The sequence below is a fragment of the Mus caroli genome, unplaced genomic scaffold (genome assembly GCF_978045245.1).
Source record: "Mus caroli unplaced genomic scaffold, Mus_caroli_1 scaffold_6, whole genome shotgun sequence".
Taxonomy (NCBI): Eukaryota; Metazoa; Chordata; class Mammalia; order Rodentia; family Muridae; genus Mus; species Mus caroli.
The window spans coordinates 118,579,525-118,606,309 of NW_028227261.1; the positions used below are offsets into that span (position 1 = coordinate 118,579,525).

General features: G+C 37.0%; 1 protein-coding gene across 12 annotated transcripts in view; it reads left to right on the forward strand.

Annotated features, from left to right (window-relative positions):
* The window catches only part of Lingo2 (leucine rich repeat and Ig domain containing 2), a 1,228,899-nt gene that overhangs the window by 1,049,468 nt on the left and 152,646 nt on the right, over positions 1–26,785 (forward strand). For all 12 annotated transcript variants that reach the window (XM_029476375.2, XM_029476378.2, XM_029476367.2 and 9 more), the window contains one exon: positions 11,505–11,662. The gene's annotated coding sequence lies outside the window, so the exon portion shown is untranslated. The remainder of the gene's footprint in view (positions 1–11,504; positions 11,663–26,785) is intronic.

The following is a 26,785-nucleotide window of genomic DNA, read 5'->3' on the forward strand; positions in this document are numbered from 1 at the left end:
GACTGGTACTAACCTGTTGTCACTCACCAAGGGTGACTTTGGAAGGATATGGACAATTTCGTGATTGGCCCTGCCATACTAGAAATTCAATGAGTTAGACAGTGCAACTGGAATTGCTCATATAAAAATCTGTAATAATAAGAATTTTAATAACAATACTGTACATAATGGAACTAAAGCTATTGATTTATCATAAGAAGATTGCTAGCATAATCAGTTAATAACTCACATGGCCAGTATACTCATTGCAAGAAAAATATGATGTGACATCTACACAAGCCAGGTTACACTTGGCAATGGGAAGAAATAGTGGAGAAACAGGAATTTCTGGAAAAGGAAACGGGAACTTTGTGTAACACATTAGAATTATCAATAGTAATTTTTAATTATTAGTCACAACATGTGGACTATTTTGCCAGGCAGCTAAGATCTTCATTCCAGAGAAGTTACAGATATCCTCTCTTGTGTGGCTTAAGTGTGATTTATCATCCTAAAAATTATGTTAAATCTCAGGAAAAAAGTAATTACTAACTGTTCTTTAATCTCATAAGCAGGATTCCTTTTTGTCATCCATTTTAAATAAGTAACAAAGGTTTTATGCATTAGGATATGCAACCAGATGCTAATTTGAACATTATTAGTTCAGGGTCAGGAAAATCTATGCTTACATTATGTATTTTAATTTCATATTGTTGATGGCTCATGATTATATTAAACAATGTATTCTCAAGTATAGATTTAGATGAAATATATTATGGAATGACAACATTGAAATGAAGCATTGTTTGGGTAAACAGCGTTATTACTATCTGCCTACTTATTAGACACAAGATTAGTCAAAGAATTTGAAATGAACTCAATGGCCTTTATAACAACAAAAAGTAACCTTAACTTTTAATTACTTGGGAAATTAATCCTTTTCCATAAAAACCAACACATAGATTTTTCTGCTACTTATTCTTGTCATTCTTACTGTATATTTCCATGTCATATTTACCTTGATATTTCAATTCATATTTCTTGATTTTCAATATGCATATCAGGATGCATATTATAATTCCTATAAAGCATTCTGACAATCACATGTCTTATATTTTATATTAAATCTCATAGTAGGAAGATATAAATTTAATAATAGCCAAGGAAAGAATCTAGTCTTTTCTATTGGGAACTGTAGAAATGCTTCTCTTTCTGTCTTTTTAAATTATCAATCTACCTTCTTCTTACCAGCTTTGCTGCCTCTATTAGTGCCTCAGTTAATATCCACTTAGACCAAGCTGCTGTCAAAATTAGATAATAGGAAAAGGGAATAATCCATTGAAAAGGAAGAGAGTTCACTCGTATAGCTTGAGCTGCTATGTAGTTCTACTTGCAGTATCTGTCCACCATACATATATGTCTTATAACTATGATTTATATATGTTGAGTTAGTTAACTGTATAAAGCTGCTGGATACTAAGGTTTCTTTGGCCAAGGGCAAATTGCCAATGGCCAAAGTCTTGTCTCTGGTGATTTCTTTTCAGTAATAACTGAGATGTCAGTGGAGTTCTTGCTCAGGTCCAGACCCTTCATAGCCTTCCCTCTGCAGTAGCAGATAATGACACACTCAGCAGGGCGTCTGTAAGTTCTTTGATACTTAACTAACCTGAAAAATAGCTTCAGGCATGGCTGAACAGACCCCTCCCTCTGCGAAGCCAGGTCCTTTTGAGGATCACTGATAGTGAAAGGACAAACTTTTGGTGAAATTGGCCATTTAGAGAAAAATAGGCTGTCTTTTTCTTAGACAAATAACAGTCCTTACCTTGTGAAGATGGAGTTGATACTTTTCTCATTGTCCTTGTCCTCAGCTTTTTGAAATTAGGAAAAGGTATTGCATTGTGGAATTTCAATCTTGTGTAGACGTGATACATTTTAGTTTGTTCAATGAATATGCAAGAGTTTATATAAATTGTTTAGGACTAGTTACTGTGGCATGCATTTTATATGCTTGTTAATATTAGCATCATTAAGCTTTTATATGATGTTCTTAAAAGAGGCTCAAGGACATGAGAACTACTACAAAAGGAAGTGGAATGCAGTTCATGATTATTTTAATGTGTCACTGAAAAAATGCTAGCTTTTCAAAGCAAGACCATAATTCTTTAATCAAAGGCTGCCGGCAATGGAAGGAAATTACATTATCCCACTGCATCACTTATCTTGGATTCAAATATGAAAAATCGTCTCATGAAGAAAGACGCATCAATTCTGCATTTGATGAGAAGGACAGAATTAAAATTTCAGTCCTCAGCTTTGTCATTGACTTGTTGTCTGGAAAAGCATCTTTGTTTCCACGCATCCTACATGCAAACGAAGCATACCATACAGTCTTTGGCTACATCTCTTCATGGAGAGAAGGAGTGCTAATTACTGCAGATGCTGCTGAAGTAAAAGAAAAAATCCAATGGGGCCAGGGAGATATACTGAATTGAAGACTGGTTTGTTTTTAATCTTTAGGGAAAAGCAGACAGCATAGACCACAGTTCTGACTCTGACTTGGAAGATCAAAACATGGTCACTACACACTTTTATTCTGAGTTTTAAAATGGTTTAAAGCAGCTTACTAATTTTCCTGATGCTCAGCTTTCTTTACCTATAAAGCAGGGATGATAGCTACTTTCCAGGTCTTTATAAGGATGAACTCGGCAACATTAATGAAGTATTTAATACAATATAATTAGACAGTTCTTGATAAATAACTATGTCTTAGAGGACTTCTATATTTCTCAAAAGCTTACAATTAAAGAAATAAACATAAAAACTACAACATAGAGCTTACGCTTGATTAATTTTCCAACTAGAAGTAGCTTATTTTGCACAAATTCTCAGGAAGCTTTCACCCTTTCCTCACAGAATTAAGACACGTGCCAGAATATATTTGAAGAAAGAAAATCTCAGTGTACCTTTAAGACTTATCTCTGTCTGCAGTACCTCCATCCAACTTGCTGTCTACTATAAGAACAACCAGACTTTGGAAAATGTTCTTGTATGAAACTCAGCTTTCTCTGTTAAATAATTTTATTAAAAACTGAGTGTGGAGACGTGCACCTGTAATCCCAGCACTCCAGGCAGAGAGAGTGGGAGCCCTTATCTTTACACTTGGATTGGAAGTTAACCCATCATGGCTCCTGCTTATAGTTTGACTTGAACTGAGTTCTTGGTCCCCAACCTCTTGAGAGCAGACCTTGAAACCTCTCCACCCTTTCTTAGCCATTTCTTTAAGACAAATATATTCACAATTATGCTTTATAAATTCATGTGTGGGGATGTAAATACATCTATTTCTCACTGAATTATTTCCTCGGGAGAAACCTAATTCACACATATAACTTTTTAACATAAATGTGGATAAGTTGAGTGCTGCCTATAATATTACATAAGTACATTTATTTAACATCTTTAAGTCATAAATATTGCAAAGTTGTTGGTCTCATGTTCAGAGTCCAAAGCAGTAACATGTTGTGGCATTCTCTCTAATCTAAAACAACTGTTAGACCTATCACCTTAGCAACTGCACTCTGGTGGAAGGCTTCCTGGAACAAAGCTTGTGTAAAGTATTGCAGCTAGAGTTGGAATGAATTGGGGTTTCACATTCCAAAGGATTCCTCACATTTAAAAGAGTGTGAGGATTTCTGGAATGTGCAATCTCTGCATCATAACACAGTTCTCCTCCAATTACTTTTCTGCATGGCTCACACCTACCTAGGTCTTAGAAACCTATCTATTATCTATAATTGCAGGTTTTTTTTTCCTGTTTCATATTGTAAAAATTCTAAATTAAGCAACTCTTGTTATCTATTATTCTTTATTGATAATTCTTTATACTCTGAGAAATCGCAGGATATTTGTGGTAAACTATGTATATGAAAATTGCAACCCTAACCTTAATTTTTAAAATTTGATCTTTTATATGTTTGAGTGTTTTGTTTGCATGCATGTCTGTGCAGGACGAGTATGTCTCTGAGCTGTGTATGTGCTTGCAGTGCCCACAAAGACCAGAAGGTGTGAGGTCCTCTGGGACTAAAGTAGCAGATGGTTGTGAGCTGCCATATGGATTCTTGAAATTGAACCTTGGTTCTCTGGGAGAGCAGTCAGTGCTCTTTAACAGCTAAGCTATCTTTCCAGCCTCTACATCCAAATTTATATCGGATTATCTCTTACTTAAAAAAATGATCATTATGATTGATTTTAAAAAAACACCTTGAATTTGGTTAAGGAAAAAGGAGAAATACTGTAGTTCTGACTGTAGTGATTGTGACTAAGACCACCGGATGGCAGGAGAGGTGATAACTTATCAGATGTGAAGTACATTCCGAAGATAGCAAGCACTTGGTGGAGGGAGGCCAGTCAGTAAGGAAGAAACACAATCCAGGAAGAAGCCCATAGTTCAGATTTGGAGAAATAGGATAGATGATGATGCTATCTAATTATTGGGAGATCTTTTAGAATCTGTGGTGTTGAAAAATGTAAAATAAAAAAGGTATCTGAGAAGATATGTCAAATACGAGGAGAATAATAGCTTTAGATTGGCAATATAAATTGAAGCATCAATAAATCTCAGGTAGCATTTGAAACAGATGTTTAATGTAATATATTATTTGAAGAGATTTTTAAGAAAAATAATGACCCAAGGACCAAGCACTAACATATACCCCAATTTAAATAAAGGGAACATAAAGACCAGCAAAGGGCATCAAAGAGGAGTGGCTCAGAGGCAGACTGGGGACATGTTTCATGTAAGCACATCTGAATTCTCTGAGCCTCATACCTATGGCCACTTGTGACTCCTATGCTCAGGAGTCCATGGATTCCACTTCTGTTCAGTGACTTACCATAAATTACACTTCAACAATTCACCAGCATCCACATTTACCTGCAATGAATATTTAGCCTCAAAGGTTTAATTCAAAATACTGACTGATGTTGCTGGTTGGCATTTAAAACAGCTATTCTGAGTATTCTCCCAGAATATAAATGTCATTCTTTTGACTGACACGTCTACATGAGTATCTAATCAGATCTTAAACATATACATCCATAATTATGAATATGAAGCAGACATTGAATATAGACACTATGCAGTTAGTTTCTATTTCCTTATTACACTGCTGTAGTAGATTTCCCAAGAGCTTAAAGAACAAGTTGATAGTAATTGCATAATACATAATATATTATTAATATATGGGTACTTCCTGAATAGCTGGAAAGTACTCCAAAAATAACTCTGAGTCTTTCATATTCTTTTTTTTTTTGGTTTTTATCTTAATCTCTTCAAAGGTTACTTGTGAGTAAGACAATCTTAGCTTTCTTTAGTAATTTTGCTCACATAATCTTCCTTTTAAGAAATGTCAGCTGATTTGTGGCTTGATATTATGAGGCAGAGACTAGCTCTGCCTTTCTCTGTATTTTGTAACAATTAAGGTGCTTATTCCTGGCATATTATATATAAAGAAAATGTACGAGCTGCAACCTTCCCCACAGCTCATGTAGTCTTCCCATGAATGTGTTAATTACCATTTGATTGGCAAGAGTGTCTGATCACGATGTGATGTCTCAGTTTAGGACACAGTGGCTGCTGTATTTCCATAAGTGCCAACTGAAAGCAAACAGGTCAAGGCCAGCCTTTTTTTCCTTTGAAAGAATACTATTCTATGGGAAGCCTTAAAGTCATCTGAGACCTTAACGGCACAGCATACTCTATTTCCTGAACAGCAGACTAAACCCAGCACTTATCACATCAAAATATGTAAACCAAAAGCAGCTGCAGTTTTCTTATGTCTGCATCTAATTTTTTTAAATGATGGGCTTTGATATAAAGGAGTAAAAATGTATACAGCAGTTACTTATTCATTTAAGTTCTATCTCAAATTCTTTTGCCATTAAACCATGTAACCACAGGAAAATCAGTAGAGTGAATCATAGGTAAGAAAACTGTCTGGTGAAGTACTGGACATGGTTCTAATTCCAAAGCCATAGCTCTCAACATCTGTCTCCTTGTCTTGCAATACCTCCCTAAGCCATGCCTCAGTGGAAAGATGTAATAGTATGAGGGAGCACCGTATGAATCTATGTGAGTCCCATTTCTCGAACCCGGTAACATCTATGTCTTAGCTTTGACAACTATGTCCCGCGATTTTATCTTGCAATTGTTTTAGAATAAGTTACAACTCAATGTATATGAGTATGATGATTTATTTAAAAGCATAGATGTACTTTTTAATAATTAGTACAATAAAGTAAAATCTTGAACTAATGGAAACAGATGCCATAAAACATAAGATGGGCAAAGTTCCATTTCCATGAATTTACAAAATTGAGTCTCTAAAATATTTAGTCTTAAACCTCTGGAAGTAGTTACAGTTATATCTCTTTCCAAGTTATTTGTGAATAGGTCAAATAATTATTGTTTCTTTCTGAAGACATAAGGACAGGGCTTATAAGAGCACAACATGTTAAGGAGGAAACCTCAGCAAAGACATCGATGGGCAAGGGTGCACGGGTGGCCACTGCAACTACCCATTTGCCTGTTGTAGCAACTCTCATAGAGAGCTATAACAGACATGGAGATAGATAGATAGATAGATAGATAGATAGATAGATAGATAGATAGATAGATAGATAGATAGACAGGTAGACAGATAAATAGACAGATAAACAGACAGACAGGTAGATGGTATCCTGTCATGGTAATATATAAGCATAAATTTCAGTCTTTGATTTATGCACATTTGTCTCATAATATCTGCTAATAGGAACAGTACCTTGTTATATTGCCCCAGATTGTTGTCATCATGGCCTGAAGATAATGTTCATATCCTCTACCTTCCATACCTAAATGTGAATAATATTATATTTACAACGATATCTGTGACATGATGTCTGATGCTGTTATTGGTTTTGCCTGCTCATGTATGCAGCCTGCTCCTCTAGCTAAATTATGAGTTCCTTGAAGTAAGAACAATGTCTTAATTTTTATAAATATTTCTAACTCAAAATAAAAATAATTGTCACTGTCTATATGGTAAGTAGGTCATAAAATCTTGAATATAGATCAGGAAGAATATGAATTTAATGTTTAGTAACTGCCTCCGAACATTCCTTTCCACACAAACTTTTCAACACCTGGAGTTTCCTAGCTAACAGAGTTGGATGCTAGACTGAGCAGTGACTAACCTCTTTGATTCCAAAGTAATACAGTCATAGCTGAATAAATACAGTTGAATCAGAAAGTAACAGAAAATCTGATGAGAAGTCTTAAGCTCTATTTTAGAGGGTCCAGAGTTCATACCAGTGGTTAGAATTGAAGCCCAACTCTAAATCTAGAAAAATCCTCCAATGCACATGAGAATCAATGTCAGATCTGCCAAAATCCCTTAGAGTTTACCTAAAGATTGATAAATATATTCATGAGACCCTAAAGCATCTGGAGTAGCCTGGAAAGGTCACTCTGTGGTTCCTTGCAGTTTATGGGTGAAAGCCAACTGAAATAGATGCCCACTGCAGTGTAAGTAGTTATAGCTTAGAGAGGTATCATACCTGAGTCATACTGCCAGTCTGCTTAGAGTCACTCTTCATTCTAAAAAAAAGGGTGGGGAGATATGTCTCTCTTTTGTGCACTTCTGCTTATTTTCCAAGTCCATTAATATATATAATGGATTAATATAAAAACAAAGGAATTTGAATGGGTTAATTTTTCAAACACCCAACATACCAATACACTAACTTCCTAAAATTTTGATTAATAGAAACTTGCACATAAAAATTGGACCACTAATAAATACAACTACTTTGGGGGGGGTTGCTTTTTCATTCTTAATTTATGTGTCACATCCACTTTTAAGGAAGACAGATTTGGGAAGATTTAAAGTAATGTTACTCAATCCATTCAACTAGGTCAGTCTGTGGACTCACTAGACTTGTATGACTGTATAAGATGATCCTGTGGTGGAATACCCAGAAGTCCCTCATGGGACTCTCTGTTGGGGTGCTGAATACAGATATCATGATGGTAGCACCAATGTGGCACTCATTAACATGCCAATCATGGCCAATAAGGACTTCTGTTATCCAGGTGTGACTACTGAGTTCATAGTCAACACTGGTTGGACCCGTCACAGTAGCAGAAAGGGTGCGTCGAGCACTTAACTTTGCATCACAATATGCCAATAAAGAGTCCTCATGTGGCCTTGGTCAGGACTTCATACATATTTATACTTTAGGTCTTGCCTGAACGTAGAACCTGGACTTTGACTTAGAATTGGCCACATGGTTTTGATTCTAGGTTTACAATTTTACAACTACCATCTATGTCATGTCTCTGGCTTTCCCTTTCTTTATTCACAAAATAAAGATTAAAAATCATGCCTTCTTCACAGTGTTAAGTGTTCTTTGCACTTTTTTTTAGAATAAGAAGATGAAACCTTAGAATTTTGCTTTTGCATTCATATAGAATTACATGATTACTATCCCTTAACTCAGCCAAAGGTGTCCACCCCAAAGTCAGTGCCATACAGTAGACATGATCTGGATTTGGGAGTCCTTTATCAGTTACACTTTATCTAACAATCTTCAAATCTCCAAAATCCACAATTTAATGGCTTAAAACAACAATGTTCTGTATTTATACATAACTCTTGCATACTGGGTAGGCCTAAATAGGAGAGAATACTCAAATCTGCTTCACATGGTATTAGCAAAGGCATCTGGTCTAGGACTACTGTGCCTGGTATTCCTTCAGGCACCTCTTTATTAATACTGTAGTTGTATGTTATGCAATCGTTTTATTTTTCCAAACCTGACTGGGAACACTGCAAGCCCTCTGAGAACTGCATTCCATCACACTTGGGTACCATCTATACAGAATTTTACTAGGCAAACCAGTGAAATGGTACTGGAATTCAGGGATAGAAGCATTAACTTCCTCTTCTAGATGGACAGAATGAAAAGGAAGAATGTAGAAAGTCACACCTGAGCTTCAGTTTCATTCATTCCTTCCACTTAAGGATTCAGGGGTTTGTGAATCATTGACTTAGCCGAACTCTGCCTTCCTAATGCTGCCACCCTTTCATAGAGTTCCTCATGTTGTGGTGACTCACAACCATAAAATTATTTAGTTGCTATTTTATAACTAATTTTTCTACTGTTATGAATAATCATGTAAATATCTCTAATGTAGGGTATCTGATATGTGGCCCCTAAAGGGACTGTGACCCACAAGTGGAGAACCTCTGAGATATTTAATCTTCATTCACAGGAAAGGCTAAGTCCATGTTTACTTCCTGTTCTTTACCTTTAATTCCCTCAGGAGGAACACAATGAAGTAAAGATCTAATCATGAGCAGCCTTTCTGTGAAGGAGAGTAAGATCCTACTGCATACCTCTCAGGTTTCCAGTCTCAGTTTTCACACATTTTAAATTGATGGACACTTGTCTATGACTTCTTAGTGTATGAGCTAAGTCCTCTAAGTAGTAAAAGCCACAGGTAACTGAACACCTCCAGGTTGCCTTTAGTGGGTTTCAGTTAATAAAGAGTTTTAGTCAAATCATCTCAAATATTTTATTAACATTCGGGAACACTTCACTCAGACATGATAATGAAGGAACAGAATGAAAAATCAGGTGTGTGAGCTTTTGGGGAGGGGGGAGTTGTTTTGGTTTTTTGAGACAGGGTTTCTCTGTGTAGCCCTGGCTGTCCTGGAACTCACTCTGTAGACCAGGCTGGCCTCGAACTCAGAAATCCTCCTGCCTCTGCCTCCCAAGTGCTGGGATTAAAGGCATGCACCACCACGCCTGGCCTTATAGACTCTTAATATTTAAATCACGATGTGATAATGAAGCCTGGAGAGATATACCTGGAGCTGCAGAGGTGACACAGTACTTAGAAGTATTTACTGCTTTCTCAGAGAACCCAGATTCATTTTCCCACTCCCTTATTGGGCAGCTCACAGCTGCCTATAACTGCCAGTCAAGTAGACACAATGCCCTCTTCTGGCTTCTGGTAGTGCTTCCTACATGTTTTGCATATACATACCAGCATGCACATACACATATAAATAAATGAAGATAAATACAATTATAAAAACGAAATCAGCTGGGTTAAGATTAACTAGAATGTTTTCAATTTAATATCCTACTGGTGTGGAGTAGAGATGCAGTTCAACTGGTACTCAATTTTCACCAGAGAGAGTTTATTACAAATGATGGGAGAAGTACACTGGCAATTAAAATTGTCGGTGAAATGTAAGAAGGAGACCTCTGCAAATGGATATGAAGCTAATGGTTCCCAGCAGTTGATCTATGGGAAGCTGTCGTCCAATGAAGACTTACTTTCATTCATGCCACCATTTTGCTTCATGGATTTCATACATTCTTTTTGTTTCCTCTTGAAATTTTTTCTGCAATTTCTTATTCCCTTCTATGAAGTTCGGGCCTTGTAAATGTTAATGCTGCTGAGTCTACAGCAGATACCTTGCCTTCCCAGCAAAGGTACTCTAGGACATTGCAGCCATCAGCTAAAAATATTTGCATGGTGTGTCTCATTTGGACTGTATATAAACAAGGAGGAAACTATATGGGTCTAGTTTCAACATCTTGGTTGACATTCCTCGTAGCTTCTATTTCCAGAATGCCCTAAAATATACCATAATTTAGTGTGATCAAACAGTTTTTATATGTGTTACAAGACAGCAGCTCTGTTTACAATATTCTCTGTAATGGCTGCATTTATAAACATATATTGCTGAGATGAACCTATGTCTCACATCAATAGTGATCTTTAATTATGGGAGAAAACACATGTCCCTCATTCCAGTTTAATCGAATAGAATGGACTATTTTTGAAAGGTTTTCAAATTCATAGCCATGGCTTTTTTTGGGTATTGAGATGCTTAAATAATTGAGTTGCTTGAGTATACACATACTCTTTTTCCTCTCCAGTGCTCCTACTCTATCCAGGGTTATAGGTGAAGAATATATATGTACTTGACTTGTATTATGTGGCTCCAAATTGTATATGTTCTATACTTTCCACTGACACTGATATTTGAAATGATGTTTTCAGCATTCAGTTTTATGTTCGCTTCTCTTAGCATGGGAAATACCATGTTTTATGGTACACATCATTATTATTAAAACAATCTTTTCTTGTAGTGTTACTAGAAATATCTTTATTTGCTCACTATCGAGGCTTGAGTTAATTGAAGAAATATCTTTATTTGCTCACTATCGAGGCTTGAGTTCATTGAAATATTACAGTGTTTACCAGAGAAAAATTATGGACCCCTCTTTTTCCCATTTTTTTTGTGTTTGTTACACATCTTGCTGAAGTGATGCCCCAGAACATTGCTGAGCAATGCTAACAGCTGCACTAGTTGTGATCCCATTTCTCAGGCAGCCAATAGACTACAACCAAAGATGCTGCTACCAAACTCACTGCAAAGAAGTAAATTTGATCTTTGTTTACTCAGGTAAATGAAAATCATCAAATCTGCAACCTGGGGATGGTTCAATGGATAAGAAAGCTTGCAGTGGGAACAAGAGGACCTGGATTCACATTGCCAGCACCCACTATACCACTCCCACTATTCCTTCTACACAGTTCTTTTAAGAGACAAGCAACACACAGGTAATAGTATATGGATTCAGTAGATCATATTCAGGAATATATATGTTTGTATACATGCATACATGCAATTATCATGAGTGGAAAGCGTAGGTAACAGATTTGAAGGAGAGCAGAAGGGGTATGTAGGAAGGTTTTGGGGGAGGCAAGGAAATTGATAAGTGTTGTAATTATATTTTAATTTCAAACACTAAAATGACAATGACCATGAAAAGTCAGGCAGGGTCAGTTACCTTGGCCTTGGAGACACCTGGTTCTTTGCCAGCCAGTCAGCCTAGACAAAACAAGAGAGAGAGAGAGACCCTCAAAAAATGTGGTGGAGAATGCTAGAAAATACCCATAGAAGCCCCTGACCTCTTCAGTTCATGCCCCAATATGTGAGACCTACCACATACACATCTGCATGCATCACAGAGTTAAAGAATAGCTAAATTAAATAGGTAAAAATAACTTTAAAAAGAAGCAAACAAGATAAAGTTGTCCCTACTGGCTCTCTCCCTTGCCTCTATTTCCTTGTTTCTTCTTTTTCTGTGCTATGAGATAGAGCCTCACTCTGTAACCAGGCATGCCTAGAGCCCCATATGCAACACATGCAAACCTTGAGCTGTCAGCAAGCTTTGCCTTCTATCTCCTGCATGCTTAGATTACTTGCCTTTTGACAGAACTGTATAGATATTACAATCTATGCTATTATCAGTATAATATGTGTAGAAAATCCACCTTCCCTTTTTTTTCTTGTGCAATAGCCAACTTTAAAGTGTCCTACAGTTTGAATTCTGAGGGTTAAGGAAGGTCACACAAGCAAAGTTCATATAAATTGAAACTGTACATAAACTCAAAGACAAGCCTTGTCTGGAAATAAGCAAAGTCATATGATCAAAACTCATATGACTTCAAATTATGTATGAACTCAGGGAAAGGCTTGGAAACATTTCTGAATTACAGAAGTAAGGCAATGGTTTATCTGAACTAAACCTGTCCTTTTTACTATACCCAAGAGGGGTAAGAAAGTACATTCTAAGACCAAGTCCATGCTTAGAAGAAACAGAGGTCATACGACTCTGTGTTGTTTCCTTGGAGTTTTCTCACAAGCTCTCAGAATTCCCCTCACACAGTTCCATTCTTGGACCATGTTCTGATATACTAAAGACAATTAATTGTAGACACGATACTGGTTGATGTAGAAGGTTAATCCATGTGTAAGCTTTCAGTAGTAAAGGAGAATCTCTCTTTAAGGAAACAGTTTTCTCGAGTGTTAGAGACAATATTTCTTAGCAAATTACCCATTTCTTTCCATCTAAGGAGCAATTTATTTCATCAATTTTTACATTAATTTAAAAATAAGATACAATAAATCTCTTTTTTTATTGGATATTTTATTTATTTACATTTCGAATGTTATCTCCTTTCCCTGTTTTCCCTCTGGAAAAATCCTATCCCCTCCCCCCTTCTCCTGCTTCTATCACGGTGGTCACCCACCCACCCACCCACTCCCACCTAACCGCCCTGGCATTCCCCTACACTGGGGCATCAAGCCTTCACAGGACCAAGGACCCCTGCTCCCATTGATGCCAGATAAGACCATATTTCTTTTATATATATATATATATATATATATATATATATAATAACTAAAACGCACTCACACTTGGCAACTCTATAAATTTTTCCATTCTTATGAAAGTAAAAAAGCATTAAGTATTACATTTGTAAGATTTTTATTTTAATGACATCGAGGTTGAGTATATAATTCAGTCATCTTGAAATCTTCACACTGATTCCCACAGATTTTAATTCTAGGGGATAAGGGGGAGAAACTGGGTTTTGAGGCATCTGGATTTCCTTTATTTGGTAATCTTTAGAAGAGATTTTATTTTTTCCTCAAGTAAAACAATTTCTCGAAGATATATTTCAGAAGTGATAGGGTATTTCTCGGTGGAGCATTCTTATACAGACACATTTTACACTTTTTTTTCTGTCCTATTGTCCTGTGGCTGGCTGCTGGAAGACTCAGCTGATTCCATTTAGATTGCCTATCTACTGGCTGCAGTAGCTCCAGGTACAAAAAGGACTAGGTCCTTTTGTTCCTCAGAAGGTACCATGGGAATGCAACCAAACTCAACAAAGATTAAGAATGCAGAAAGGAGCAAAGAGAATCAAAGATAACATATTTAAATTTTAAAGAGGCTAAACCATTTGTAAGAGTATGGAGAGGGACCATTTCAGGGTCAGCCTCTATTGTGTGGCGGAAGGAAAACTGCAGCTATTCACCAGCATCCAAAATTTACTTTAAGTTTGGGTATAGGTGAGTCAACTTTGGAGAGTCTGTTTGCTGCTAGAGGGGGGAAATGCCTCTGCAGTGTGAGGCATTACACACATTCTTCTCCAAGGCACTTTCCCCTGTATTTCATCCTCATTTCTCCTATTTCTTCCTAGTATGTTTTATAGGATTTTTGCTACAGATTTATAGACTACAATTGATTTTTCCTTCAAAACCCCAAAGTCATCCATAACATTTAAAATATAAATTTGTAGGTAAACATACCCTCCCTCCCTCCAAAAAATCACAAATCAAAGCAGACAAATTCTAAATAAATCAATATGAAATCTGTATATATATTTTTTAACATGATGATGTGAGGTTTTGTTTCTTCCTGTCTCTTCTGTTCCGGGGACTGTAGGACTGTGGTGAGCCACTAAATAATACCACACAAAGCACACAAATACCAGGTCTGGGCAAGAGCCACCTTGTAAATTGAAACTGTAAGCTTTCTCCCAAAACTGGTTTGAGCTGTCAAAAGGATAATTATGTGTTAGTTCCATGGGAATTGAAGAGGGACCTGCATTCATTATTTTTTTCTATTTTAAGTATAAAAATTTTTGTGAATGATAATCACCATCTTGTTACATCAACTAAAAATCAAATTGCTATTTGTATTGCATTTAATCCAAGAGTATAAGAGGAGGGAGGGGAAAATTGCAATCTTCCAATTTTGAGCTCCAAAGCAGAATCTTTTAACACATGGAATCTTTCCAACAAATTCAGTCGCATGAAGTTTCTTCTGTCCCTCTGCAGCCTGTTTTCCTTGGCATTCAGCCACTAGAAATTAAGACCCTGTTTCCTTGGCAACGATAACTGTGCACACATCCTCACAAGCGCTCCCTCATTCAGATTGTTAGCTATACAAATAAAGTTTCACAAAGAGATTGCTTCAGAATAAAAGAATAAAAGAAAGACTGTTCCCATCTATTGTGACAGGCCTTAAGGTATTATTCACAGTACCTCCAATTGGACAATGTGTTTTTGTGATGAACTGAATTACCTTAGATTGGTTTTCCACATTTCTTTGTGCTTGGGATAGCAGAATAAGCTTTTATACTCTATTTAATTCCCTCCTCAGTTCCATTAGCATCAATCCTATTTCTCGTTAGTTTGTTTTAAGGGAAATGTACTTGTTAAGTTGCCATATTACCTTTTAGGTTACCATTTCTGACTGGAATTTTAAGTATATCTCATCACTTTAAAGAGTGAATTGCAGTTTTTGTTGGTTCCACTTTTTCCCCCATGATGTGTACCTAAGGAAAAAATATGGTATAATGTAAATTAATTAATTGTGGTTGAATTATTTTGAATTTGAGGAGAGAGCTTCAGTGAGCTTGCACCCAGGATAGATTGTTTGTTAGATTGCTTTACTCAACACCCATATTTTTGTGGTGAAGATAACTGGGGTGGTTGATTTTCTACTTATTAGAGAAAGGTTGATAACCATATCTCAGCTTGATAAATAATGAAGATTGTTATAATTTTAAACACAGAACGGCCAGACAGCTAAGCTGATGTTCTAGACTTAAGATCTCAGCGTTATCGCATTTAAACTATTGTTTTCTGAATCCATCCTCATCAGATTTGGAATTATCTTATATCCAGGCCTTCCAATGTGGGGTTGATGGTTGCTATCCTGGGTGCTGAAAAACAGTCTTCTCCCGATGGATACTTTTTAAAATTCACACTTTGCCAGAATCAACTCAGTCTTCAGTTATCAGAGACTCAAGAACAAGTGAGCCTCTTCTTAAAATGGTGGGAATAATTTTCTATTTTATAGTTCATTTATTGTATAGTTAGGTTATAACCCTACCCTGCTGAAAGCACACTCGGTGTGTTGACAGAATCTTCCTGATGCATATTGGCATATTTCCGAAAGCTTAGTATGAATAACACTGATGATACTATGATTTTATTTTTTATTTATTTATTTATTATTTATTATACTTATTCATTATAATATAATAATTACTATGATATTGTATTTAAGGCTGAATGTACAAACACATGTTTATTTCTACTTCAATTAGAACCTGTGTCTGCTTTTATCTTTTAAAAAAATAATCAGTAAGCTGTGGTTGATTCCAAACTCTCAGTCAGCTAATGTCCACTCCAAACCGACACTTTCATGTATAATAGTCTTCTGACAATTACAAAACTTCATATATGTTTTAATTCTGCCCAGGTTCTTAATGCTTACCAACATACGCATAAATTCATTATAAAGAGTGCATTTATGAATTCATTTTTATGTTTGAAAAATGCTTGACGTTTGAAAAAAAGAGAAATGTGTTGATATAGTAGATTATACATTGTGTGGCTTCAGAGTAGGCTCAGATCAGTCATCTGACATGCTACTAATTTAGAACAAAAGGGCAAATTTTATTCTCCATCCAAACATCCACACTCAGTAATCAGCCTGGACTATTTTAAGCTTTATTACCCTGTGTCTTTACTCTTGATGTTTTAATTTTAACTCTGCTGTTATTGATCTACTATATCCTCTACAGTATGATTCAAATATCACATCCATATACCATGACTCCTTCAGAAGGAGTATATCTTTCCTCCCTATAGAACTTCAAATTTTTTGTATATCTCTATTATGACACTGCCATCGTCTATTTTTAATGAGGGGAGAATATATTTTGCAGCAATTAACTGGATGAACTTTGTGTTAAGTTGGCCATATTATAATAATCATTCATCCTCCCCTTCCCTAACACATTTTAAGCTCCTTTGGGGGAAAGAATAGACATATTTGCTGAATTAATAGATGATCAGAAGAACAATTATTCTGAGCTAGCAAAATCCATTCTGCTTATTTTCTTCCTAAAATATGAAACAGCTGGTCAGAGTTAAAGGTTCCCTAGAGCAATTATTTTCTGTGTAATTCATTTAAAGTCATATAAGAAGTGATGATGTCAGTCTATTTTATTTCCACTCTTTGGAAATAAATGCCTGACATGTGGCTCATTAGGAAAGACATTGCTCTACAGACTTGAAGACATGAGTTGCATCCTCGGAACCACTAGAAAAGTAGAGAGAATTGATTCTATAGAGTTGTCCTCTAACCTCCGTAAAGCCACCATGGAGTACGAATTTCCAACATGTACTCACTATACACTAGTGATGTTGGTGGTGGTGGTTGTGCTGGTTTTTATGGTGGAGAGGATATTTAACCATTTCTTAGGCTCTTTTTGAGGCTGATACCCACATATTAGCTTCTAAACTTTGGCATACTTTTTTGAGGCTAGAAAGCCTCATGTGTAAACTAGTGAAGAATATTGATGGTAGGGGAACTAATATATTAAATAATATATAAATAACAAAGTACTCAATTTGGATGCTGATAGGAAAAAACAAGGGTTTATTAGTTTTCATCCTTTGAGGCCCTTGCTGCCAGGAATAAATACTCTCAGTTATTATTCTGTATTATAATTATCTTGTCTACATATAACCAGCCTAGCAGGCAAAATAGTAAGAAGCCTGGGCCTCAGATTTTTAAACTTTTGCACAGGAGTCTAGTTCTTCTATTTTCTTCCATCTTTTTACTGAATTTAATGTCAATGTTAGGCATGATTAAGTGAGATGAAGGTGCCAGGGTGTAAGCATAAAAGATCAAGAACCAGTATGAAAAGAAAGAAATTTTGACCTGTGCTTCACTCTGTACATGGAATTGTACCAAAAGATTAAATTGATGTATCAAATATGGCATGCTGTTTAATAGTTGTAGCACTACTCACTGCCAAAGAATCTTTGAAGTAATTTTCTCTTTAAGAGCAGCAGATCACACTGCCTTCTCTTAAGGCTTTTTATAAGGGAAATGACCTAATTATGACCTTTAAAGAAACCTCATAGTCTGCCTTCCCTTTCAAAGATGGCACTTGGGTTTGAGTCACTAGGTACTGGGGGAGAGCATTCAGAAGCAAGCCCAAAGGGAAGACTAATCTGGGGGAAGCTCTCAAGCCTGTCTATACCCATTTGAGCGAAGTTCTGGCAGTGTCACTGGCTCTTTGTTTCCATCTGAGCATCAGCAAGCTCACAAGGCTCTTATTCTTGTATCTGTGTTCACTTCAAAACAACTCTTACAGACTATAGTTTAGACCCTGCCACTCTTTGTCCTGAAACATGAAGTGAAGGCCTGAACAGGCCTGAAGACATGAGTTCAATCCTCAGAACCCCTGGAAATGTAGAGAGAATTGATTCTACATAGTTGTCCTCTAACCTCCATAAAGCCACCATGGAATGTGAATTTCCAACTCATACTCACCATACACTAGTGATGCTGGTGGTGATGCTGGTGTTGTTGTTGATGGTGGTGGTGGTTTTATAATGCAAAGCAGATTTAACCCTTTCTTAGGCTCTTTTTGAGGCTGATACCCATATATTAGTTCCTATACTTTGGCCTTTTTCTCAGAAGGGATAAATGTAGGAGAGATTACAGTATCTTTAATGATTTACCATTTACCCCCAAAAGAAGACAAGTATATATGGTGTTTGATGTATCAAGAAGAAAAATGCACAGCATCCTTAGATATGAAGCATGAATGAGGGCCAGGAAACTGGCTGACAGTACATAGCAATTGAAACTATATTGGGGAATTAGCACTGGTCTCTTTGCTTTATTCACTGTGTGGCTTGGGAGAGGATCACCATAGTACACTTTCCTCAAAAACCCTAAGAAACATTCTTTTCTATAGATACTGGAGTAAAAGTGACATGTATGGGAAGTAAAGGAATGGAAATTACTGAAACAAATATGTGAGGTGTGGTAGATACTCCAAAACATGAGAAGAAAAAGCAGTCATAGGTTCGAGGTGAACAAACCTTAACGAGTTATGAACCCAAGTCCCAGATCAGCAATAAAGCCTTAAGTCACAAAATGGTTGCACTTAAGGAGATCAATAGCATGGAGATTTTTAAAGGGCAATGTGATGTATATATTAACCTTTGTGACTAACACTGAGGACAACTTCAACCAAAACAAACATGATTTTCATACTCATACGTCTAAGTATTAGGTGGGGAACCTCAACCATTTAAATATGCAGAAGGCCTGATTGCTTAAGGGTGTGGTACTAACTATACATATAAGGGAAGGGTTGGAAAATCAAAGAAAATGAATAAGAGAGAAATGAGATTTAAAGAATCATAATTGGCTAGGTAGAAGAATTAGAAATGGAGAAAAATGTATGGACCATTCTAAATAATACTAATAATTAATAAAAACACAGACTATTCAAACACTGTGAGTTCTTTACACCGGCAGTGAGTAGATGCAGAAGCAGGAGGTAGGATTAAGTTGCAGAAAGAAAAACATTTTGTATAAACAATAAACTTCCAAATGTTCTGTTCTGTTTTATCACTGTCATTATTAACCTCCAGAATCCAGTTAGTGCTTTGTTTCTTTGTTTGAATGTTTGGGGTTATTTTTGTTTGTTTGTTTTGTTTTTTGTTTTTCATGACAGGGTTTCTCTGTGTAGCCCTGGCTGTCCTGGAACTCACTCTGTTGACCAGGCTGGCCTTGAACTCAGAAATCTGCCTGTCTCTGCCTCCCAAGTGCTGGGACTAAAGGCGTGAGCACCACTGCCTGGCACAGTTAGTGCTTTCTATATACACATTGGCTGTCATTTGGAGGAAAGCAACCTACCAGCAGTGATAAACCCAAATGACAATGACTCCCCCTTCCTCAGCTGCTCACTTGCACCAATAGCTACTATGAACTCAGTGGAGCCTTGAGAGACCATCCCAAATCTGTGCTGGGATGTTGACTAGCTATGCATGTGTTGTGCAGGAACCACCAATGCAGTACCTTGTCACAGCCCTGTGATGGAGGCATCACATGTTTTTCTTCATACGCTCTGGGTTTTAAATAGTTCCTGCTCACTCTTCCTTGACGTTCTCTGAATCTTCAGTGAAAGGAAGTTGATATACTTTATCCTTCTACAGCTGAGCACTCACAATAACCTTGTGCCTGCGATTTGGTCAGTTAGAAAGCTGCATTACCACTACACCCAACAGGAAAGACATGCTTTCCCGACCAAAGTTCAGAACAGCATAGCTCTATGGGTATAAAGAGATACTTTAAAAACAGTTTGAGAAAAAATGGCTATTTAGTCAAACATTACTAACAGTTTCACTTGTAGGGTCTCTGATCCCCACAGTTATGGGCTTTGGCCAGGTTTACAATACCAAGCATTAAGCTGATCTGTGAATCAGGCCTCAAATCCAATCAGAAAGCAGCTAATTACCATGATAACTATCAGACTGCCATTGTACCAATGAGCATATAATTCATTTCCTTCTCTCTGATTTCATTATTATAATGTTTCTTCTCAGACTAAAGAGTAGCCCTCTGCTGAGCACTTCTTTCCTTGTTGTGATGTTTTCAGTGCCTAGAACAGATCCTAGAACAAACAGGACACCAAGGGCTATGTGCTGAGAGAGGTGAGCAGCAATTTTCTTCTCATATATTTTGAGAGGTTCCCTGGGGAGCACATCTTCTGAGCACTTCCAAATAGAGAGACTTCTCATCAAGGCTGGGAAAACTACCCCCTGGTGTTTTGGAACAGTTCCGGAGAGGAGTAAAAGCGGAGGAGTATTTTTGTCCTCAGCTGTTCATGCATATTCTTACTTTCTCTCTAGATATCTATTACTGCATACCCAGAGAATAAAGTGTTTCAGTCTGACTCCTAACACTAATTGCAATCAGGTTGCAGTGATGACAGATGCTGGGCCCCTGTGCTCTTGGAGGATGTGCATGTGGTGAGCTTATCAATGCCTAAATGGAGATGTTTTCAATTGCTAGTGAGCTCAGCAGTTAACAGGCTCTTATTCATACATGCATCTCTATGCATGTGTGTGTCTGGGGGTAGGTATACCTCTTATTTGTCATCATGTACATCTTCAATCATTTCCACATTCAAGAAAGTTAAAGTAGCAATTTCCTACTTTTGTTAGTCATTTTTTTCATCACTGTGATAAAATATCCAAGTTAAGTAAACGTAAGGAAAATGTCTTTTGCTGTGTTCTTCCCGAGAAAAGAACACTTCTCCTGCTTCCAGCTTTCCTTGGTTTCCTGTAGGTTTTTTTTTTTTTTTTTTTTTTTTTTTTTTTTTTTTTTTCGCAAGGTTGAAGCTCCAGGGGCTTCTTTGACCCAGTTTGGTATGTCCATTGGTTTCATCCTTGTTCAGCTCACATATTGTGGGGATCATACTGGTGAGACTATACTGGTGTAGCTTCCAGTATTACTAGGACACATAATCTCAAAGGAAGCGCCGTGATCCTCTGGCTCTTAACATGTCTGCCCCCTATTCTTCAATGTTTTCTGACCCTTAGGTACAGGAATGTTTGACAGATATATCTACTGGTACTGGACTCCAAAAATCTATATTTTTTGATTGGTTGTGGTTTTATGTAGTAGGAAACATTCATTCCCTAAAAAAATACATATAACAATAACATCATACAGACTGAGTGGGGGCATATATGTATATACATGCACATATATGCATACAGTAACAGTAATGATAAAAGAGGCTGTGAGTTTGAAGAAAAGTAGGAATGAATTTATTAGAGGGTTTGGAGGGAAGAAAGAGAAAGAAAATTCAGTAATTATATTATGATCTCAAAAATTAGTAATAAAAACATTAATTTTGACATACAATTTGAAAGGTTTCTTCCAAAGCTCTTGGTCCTATTGCTGTGGCTCTCCGGCAAGGCAGAATATGATTGTTAGAAAGAGTAACACACTGCCAGTTAGAAAGGTGAGGAGAGAAAGAGAGGGGGAAGGAGAGAGGGAAGGAGAAAGGTAAAGAGTAGCAAATGGAGAAGAAAGGGTGACCAAAAAGGGGAAGAAGAGTCTCAGGACAAAAGACACATTTCACAGATATCCTTCCAGTGATGCCCTCCCTAAAAGCTCATTCAGCTATGAACACACTACTAGATAAATCCACTGATAAAGTTCAACACCATATGATCCAATCTCCTCTTGATAGTGCCATCAACTGAGAAGCAGACTTTCAATACATGGATATTTTAGGTGATCCTTCAGAGCCAAATCATGACACCACATAGTAATACCTTTCTCATTTTAAATCTGTTTGCAAATATCAATTAGGGTTTTTTTTTAATAGTATAACAAGAAAGTCCATAGTTTAGATTGAAACAGGCATTGTTTACTAGTCGGCAATCTCCATTTGCCTCGCTTAATGGTTCTTCTGCTGAGCTTCACTGAGCTCACTCATATATCTGAGATCAGAATTTGGCAACTCTGCTCCTCGATCTGGCTGGCTGTTACAGTAGGATCAATGCAAGTAGCATTGTTGCATCACCCAAAAAGCAATCTGGGTTTGTTCGCAGGGCATCTCAGAGTCTACAGAGTATAAATAGAAATGGAGCTACAAAGTGAAGACGGCTGCCCAGATCAGGAACTCACACAGACTAACCTAAATTCTATTGTCTAGAAGAAACCACAGCCAACCCAACTAAAGAAATAGAGAAGTAGATACACACACACACACACACACACACACACACACACACACACACACTCCTATCCTTACACACCTGTCTCCATTTTGTTTTTTTAAATAGAGACTTGTCATGTATCCAAAGCTACCAATCCTCCAATCCTTGATTCTTCCTCCCAGAAGTTCTGAGATTACAGTTGTATCCAGTTAAACTGTCTGGGTACTACCAATAGGTGAGATGAAGTACAAAGAATTGTGACCATTTTTCTATAGTCCAGTGCAGTACATGTAAATTACAAAAACATCTTTCTTTGCTAAGTTTTAAAAATATTCTTTCAATATTCCACTGAAATTTAAAGAATAGGTTTCACCTATATGGTCATACATACCTTCAAATTTCTTCAGTATAACAAAAATATATACTAGTAACATTTCTTGATATCGGGGCTAATATAAATTTCAAAAATGATAATTATCTATATTTTAGGTGTTTAGCATTAGGTAGCAATCATATGTTAATTCAGGGAAACTGAAGAAACTTGTAAAGCCAAACCTGATTAGACTGTGGGTCCTCTAGAATCTGCAGAACAGCTTGTATGCTGAAACTAGTTCCCGAACAGCACTCTGAAATATGCCAGTTCTACAACAATTTCCTCTGCCAAACCCACCTCCATGGTTAAGTGTTAACTAGTTTCCCCACTTTATAGAAATATGTCTGTGTTGTTTTCAAAGTACCCTTTACAACTCAAGCCATGGTCTGTATGTGCCTGTCAGTTCTGAACTAAACTTATTTTATGGTATTCAGTAACACACACACACACACACACACACACACACACACACACACACAGAGAGAGAGAGAGAGAGAGAGAGAGAGAGAGAGAGAGAGAGAGAGAGAGAGAGAGACAACATTCCCGTTGCCTTCCCAGACACAGTCTCTCAAAGTAATCCTAACTATGAAACTAATTAAACATATATAGCATATTTAAAATAAAATTGCTGATCTGCTTGCCCTCCCTTCCTGTCTGTAACATCTTGCAATGGTTCTTTTGCTTCAGGCAAGTTTCAATTTTAGGAAATACAGACTTTGTAAATGAATTCTTTTACCTAATTCCTGGCAGCAAGGGATTCCCTCCCCTATCTTGTGTGTGTGTGTGGGGGGGGGGTTTCAATCAGAATTAATACTTTAATTTAAAAATATTATTATATTTTGACAACAACCATCTAAGCCACCACTTCCCTCTTGGCTGTTCTGATCTACCATTCAAGCATATGTATTCTTTAAAGTTGAAAGCTGTTTTTTCTCTAAGCCCTACCAGAAAATATTTTATAGAAAAAAATGTGTATCTTCCCATGCTTTTCCTAAGCTGATTCTAATTGACTGGTCCAGTCCAGGGACAGAGCTGTTGCCAGCATGTCCTCTGTGGCAAACCACGGAAGCTTTCAAAACCTCAGTGGGAGGAATTAAGGTGAGCTGGAGGAAAAGCTGATGGAAAATTGGAAAGCAGGAGTTTCTTTTTGTCCTACAAGTCTACAGTGGCATACTCACTCCAGTTTGTATTCCTGTGCACACACCCAAATGTCAAAATAAATTATTCCAGGGAAAACAAGCTGGTTATCAAGGTTGACTGTGTTTGACTTTCTGACTTTTCAAAAACTTTCCCTTCGAAAGCTAAATTTATTATGAGTTCAATTCTGATGGCAGAGTAATGTAGCCTGCACTTGACTTCTCGCAGTGAGTGCTGATAAGGTACCCTTACTGAGAGATTCAGCCTATACTGGAAAAAAACCTAAAGACAATCAGGTTTTGGAAGAGTTTAGCTTTTTTAGATACCAATATCCCCTTGTCAGTGGGCATTCTTGTATCCACTACCCAGGAGATTTAATTGAAAAGCTTAAAACACATAGAATCAGTGGGGGAAATCCCCAGGAATTTAAGAATGATGAAAAAGTTTAATCTTTGTCAATGAAAAGTTGTTCTAATTTACTTTTCACACTGTGAGGTATTACGCTGTGCAGCATTTACAAAAAAAAAAAAAAAAAAGAAAGCAATTAGAAGCCATTTTTCCCCTTTAGCAATAGCCTTGGAGTGACCTCTTTCAAATCATGTATACAGTTTATTTTGAAGTATGCATCTTACTTTAATTTTGTAGATTAATATTTGCTAGAAATATATAGCTTTTAGCAATTTCAGAACTAATTAATCAAAAGCCAAAAAAGCATAACTCCAAATTCTTTTCCAGAGTGAGCATTCAATCAATAATAGAGACATATAACTGTTGAGAGAAATAGCCTGGAGGAATAAAGATGTCAATGTGGGTGTTGAATTGGAGTGAGCATCAGGACATGGCCAGCAGTAGCTTCTTTGTATTGCCTTCCCTCCTTATTTCATGGCCTTAGGTCTGCAATGAGTCTCATAACTTTGTTTTATTCCCCCTTTAAAGAAATTCTTGTGCTGGGCAGTGGTGGCACATGCCTTTAATCCCAGCACTTGGGAGGCAGAGGCAGGCGGAATTTTGAGTTCTAGGCCAGCCTGGTCTACAAAGTGAGTTCCTGGACAGCTAGGGCTACACAGAGAGACCCTGTCTGGATAAACAACAACGAAGAAGAAGAAGAAGAAGAAGAAGAAGAAGAAGAAGAAGAAGAAGAAGAAGAAGAAGAAGAAGAAGAAGAAGAAGAAGAAGAGAGGAGAGAGAGAGAGGAAGGAAGGAAGGAAGGAAGGAAGAAGGAAAGAAAGAAGGAAAGAAAGAAAGAAAGAAAGAAAGAAAGAAAGAAAGAAAGAAAGAAAGAAAGAAAGAAAGAAAGAAAGAAAGAAAGAAAGAAAGAAAGAAAGAAAGAAAGAAAGAAGTTCTTGTGAAAATATTATGGGCCTACAGTTGAAAAAAATAAACTATGATTGAGGAAACCATTCAAGGGTAACCACTTACCTCTTGACCTCCTTTCATGCCTACCCACAACTATACATCCTACTAGTTCTTGCATTGCCTGATGTATGTAATGTAATGTAATGTTCATTAGCATAAAGTGACAGAGAACCCAAAATTTAAGTTAAAAGAAATTAAGTGCTAAGGTAGGCTTAATCCCAATACAGACATGAATCCTAAGGTTTTCTGCTAAGGTCCAACTTTGTTGTTTTTCTATGGTTCGAACATTAAACATTGAATTTAGAGTCCTTTTCAAATAGCATGAAATATGTTTTAAAGACAATCAACAAGTTTTAACTTAAAAATGTATGTATTCCTCTCTTCTGTTCATAATACAGTCATAATCACTTTCCCCTTCCTGTGATATCTTGAATGTAAAATGTCCCCCATGGGCTAATGGATTTGCATTTTTGGTTCCCAGCTTGTGGCACTATTTGATTGGATTGTGGGACCTTCAGGAATTGGAGGCTTGCTGGAGGAAGGCTTTGAGGGCAGGATTTGAGGATTCACAGCCTGGCCTCATTTCTTATTATCTCGCTGGTTCAGTATTGATGATGGGGGGTGATGAGCTGGCCTCGTGTGAGGTCACAAATACTTCCTTGGCATTTTGTTCTGGAATAGTAAGTCAAAATAGACCCATTCCCCTTCACTTGCTAGTTTCAGATATTTTTATCACAGTAGAAAAGTAAGATATTGCACATCACAGTACCATCCTCTTATCAAAACATTTCTACATTACAAATAATCTACAGACCCTAAACAAGATGGGTGACATCTGTCCTTGCCTCATTTCCTGTATCTGTTATAGTATTCCTACCTGTTTTTATACTCTAGTATTCACATCTGTAGTGGCTTGAAAGCAATGGCCCTGATAGGCTCAGATTTAAACACTGATTACCAGTTGGTTGTGCTGTTCAGAGACGTCCAAGAGGTAAGACTTTGCTGCAGGAAGTTGCTGGGGGTTGACTTTGAGAAAGAAAGCCTCTTGTCACCTGCACATCTCACTGTCCTTCATGCTTGAGTGTGAAGATGTGAGCTCTTAGGTTTCTAACACTGTTGCCGTGATGGACTCATCCCTCTGAAATCTAGCCCCGAATAAACTCACCTTTAGATAAATTGCCTTAGTTAATAGTATTTCATCAGAGGAACATAAAAATGACTAATACAGCATCTTCAATACATAATACCTGACAATTGCTATTCTAAAAAGCCCATGTTACTTAAAATGCTTGACTTTTGTCTGTTCAGTTCATGCGTCTTGCCAGTAGCCAATACTGGAAAAGAAGAGGACCCACACTACCAGGACATAAAGAGTTTACATGATAAATGTTTAAGTGCTACAAAATACATTGTCTAAAACAAAGAAACTGTAGCAAGAAAATATGGAAGATTGATGATTTTTTTT